Below are 3,748 nucleotides of genomic sequence, written 5' to 3' on the forward strand. Positions count from 1 at the left end.
TATTCACTTATCAGTTTTGTGGTTCTTTAACTTTCTAGCTATTTACTCTGGTATAATCTTTTAAAGTTGACACGACAGGTAATGGGTTTACTCACCAACTTCATTAAGCCTACCTCATATGAATCCATTCAAAACTTCCATATGACAACCAACGCACCTGGAAATGATGACATTCTATAGGATATGTTCCCCATACAAAATGCCCCTGCTGAACAAGGTCCTTCATTGATGACATATTTAAAACTGCGTCATCAATCTTGTCATTTGAACCATGGTGCCAAACCCATGTACAAATTTTGTGTGGTAAACTTTCCTATCCTTCTGCAGAGCATGCTCCGCACAAAACTGAACTCTTCACTGTCTCCATTTTCTGCTTACACAGTAGACAGTTCACAGTTGGCCAGATGCTCTCACCGTCTATTATCCGCTTCTTGAACTAACAATGGGTGATATGAATAAAGACTAGCAAATGCTTTTTTCTAAAACTCCGCGTACATTTACACTAGGCCTTTCTGTACAAAATTGAAGTATAAGCATTCGCTAGTCTTTATTCATATCACCCAATGAGTCGGCCCATACGTGAGACAAAAAGTTACCAGATTGTGACTCGTGGCTGTGAATGATAGGACCCCGACCCCTGATGACTGCCAAACTTTATATGTGAGACAAAAAGTTACCTGATTGTGACTTACGGCTGGGAATGATGGGACCTCGACCCATGATCTCTGCCAAACTTTATAGGTGAGACAAAAAGTTACCAGATTGTGACTCGTGGCTGTGAATGATAGGACCCCGACCCATGATCACTGCCAAACTTCATATGTGAGACAAAAAGTTACCAGATTGTGACTCGTGGCTGTGAATGATGGGACCCCGACCCATGACCACTGCCAAACTTTATATGTGAGACAAAAAGTTACCAGACTGTGACTCGTGGCTGTGAATGACAGGACCCCGACCCATAATCACTGCCAAACTTCATACGCGAGACAAAAAGTTACCAGATTGTGACTCGTGGCTGGGAATGATGGGACCCCGACCCATGATCACTGCCAAACTTTATATGTGAGACAAAAAGTTACCAGATTGTGACTCGTGGCTGATGGGACCCCGACCCATGACCACTGCCAAACTTTATATGTGAGACAAAAAGTTACCAGACTGTGACTCGTGGCTGTGAATGACAGGACCCCGACCCATAATCACTGCCAAACTTCATACGCGAGACAAAAAGTTACCAGATTGTGACTCGTGGCTGGGAATGATGGGACCCCGACCCATGATCACTGCCAAACTTTATATGTGAGACAAAAAGTTACCAGATTGTGACTCGTGGCTGTGAATGAGAACCTAACCGCCCCAACCCCTCGTACTCCTGGCACATTGGGGAAAAAGGTCTCTTTTGTGACATGTTGTTGGAAATGATACCGCCTGTAGCCGCCCATCCTCACTGTTAAAATGAAATAAAAGAGTAAAAATTTCAAATTCAAATTGATTTATTGATTGATTATCTATTCGGCTAAAGTCAAAAACTATATATAGTACAAATTAAAAACACGTGGTCATTCAACAATATTCCAGAATATTCAATGGTATTCTTCGTTGCGCAGAAAATGTGCGCAAAAGCAAACACACAGCAGAATGTTCACTGTTTAATGCGATATCGACAACAGTGAAATGCTCTACTGTTGTATAGTAGAGAGTACATTGCCTTCTGAGCGGTTGAAGTCAAAAAGGAATTTTTAAATGGTTGGCCGGAATATTGAGATTCATTTGAGGTAGGTTTATAAAAATCCAAGAGAAATGGTGAAAATGAGAGCGATATGCAACATATCTCTATCTTGGCGTAAACTGCAGAAAGATTATTGGTGTAGCAAGTTCTTAAACGCCAGCGCCCTCTTTGCTCGCCGTACTGGTTACAATGCTTGAATTCCTCGAAGCCGGGTTAACTATAAGGCACCTATTCCATAGAGCTATACCCTATACTACACTATACGCGAACAATAGTTTCATGGTCATGCACCCTTTGTGAAGCCATTGTTCGCGTATAGTGTAGTATACCGTATACCTCTATGGAATAGGTGCCTAAGACTTATCCATGTCCTTGAAGATCTGTTATGCCGTCAATTGATTTGTGATCGCATCAGGGTAAAGGGTCGTGTAGACTGAGAAGTCGCCCTTCAGGCGGTATTTGCACCACGCCACCACGGGCACCACGCGACCACCACGCCACCACGCGAACAGGCGGAGCGATCATAATGACGATAGATCAAAATAGCGGTCGATTCATTGGATCATGGTTTCTTGGAACAATTATAGATGGCGTTGGCTGCTATCCTAGCTTCTCTGATGCCCGTTCTTGGTATTATTGGAATAAAGGCGTACGCCAACTACGGAAATACGTACTGAATTACCGTTGAGTAACTAGACCTACTCCAACTGACGACTGACCTGCAAAAACCATACGAGTACGAGTGGGTTATATAGTCTCCCTTTAAAGGGGTGGCCGTTCGTTTGGGTGGGGTGGGTTGGGGGGGGGGGGGGGGAGGAGTTAGATTTATCACTCAGATTTATCACTCACTCGAACACGTGTGCATAGTTTCAACATACTGTTGTGTGAGAGACCCTTATTGGCGACTTTGTGTAACTTTATCTTGCCTACCTAGCTGTTGCCTATAGTTTCCCATTAAAGGGGGACTATGTAGGAGCAGGGGGTCAAATTGGCCAACTTTAGCTGACTTATAAACAGAGTAAGGGCATTAGGTCTTATTTAAAATCACTGAACCATTGTCGAACAATAGGGCGGGACCTTTAAAACAAGTCACAATATTTACTTTCACATCAGTGTACCAAATAGGCCTTCAATGCATAAGCGTACATGCCGTACAGGACCTTTACCGGGGACAAGTCTCTGTACAACACGAATTCGCAATAATAGGTCTCCGATCTATACTTTCTCCGCAGTGACAGTATTGTGATAACAATAATGGTGTGATAAGATCTCTCATGACAAACGGTTGGACACGGATGTATAGCGGCTTAATAATAGCCCTGCTTTTTGCGAATGCCATTAACAAGTAATAAACACTTGTAAATCCCGTCAGGCAACAACGCAGTATACCAACATGCCATCTATAATTGGTAGGTGTAACCACAACTCTCAAGTGTCTGTGGTCTGATGGTCTGTTTTGATATCGTCATTATGTTCGCGTGGTGGCGTGGTGGTCGCGTGGTGCCCGTGGTGGCGTGGTGCAAATACCGCCTGCCCCTTTTTATGCCCCCGCCAATGCGTAAAGCATTGCGGAGGCATTATGTTTTACCGATGTCCGTCAGGCGTCAGGCGTCTGTAAACTTTTCGTTTCCACTCATTTTAAGGAGAATGCTTACGATAACCACGAAACTTTTTTTGTTGGTTGACATTTACTAAAGGAAGGTTTCTTTCGAAAACGGGCTCGTTCTGATTCTCATAATTGGTTTCCGTCAATTTCGAGGAGAACTGTTTGTCCGATCAAATTTATTTTTGGTATGTACGTTGGGGGTGACTAGAGGAAGGTTCCTTTCGAAAACAGGCTCATCCCGATTGTCAATATGGTCAGCAGGGGGTGCGCTTCAAATCAGTTACCATCAATTTCGAGGAGAACCGTTCGTCCGATCAAATTCATTTTTGTATGTACGTTGCCGGGGGGGGGGGGGGGGGGGGGGGTGACTAGAGGAAGGTTCCTTTCGAAAACAGACTCGTCCCGATTGT

The sequence above is a fragment of the Lineus longissimus genome, chromosome 16 (assembly GCF_910592395.1).
Source record: "Lineus longissimus chromosome 16, tnLinLong1.2, whole genome shotgun sequence".
Classification (NCBI taxonomy): domain Eukaryota; kingdom Metazoa; phylum Nemertea; class Pilidiophora; order Heteronemertea; family Lineidae; genus Lineus; species Lineus longissimus.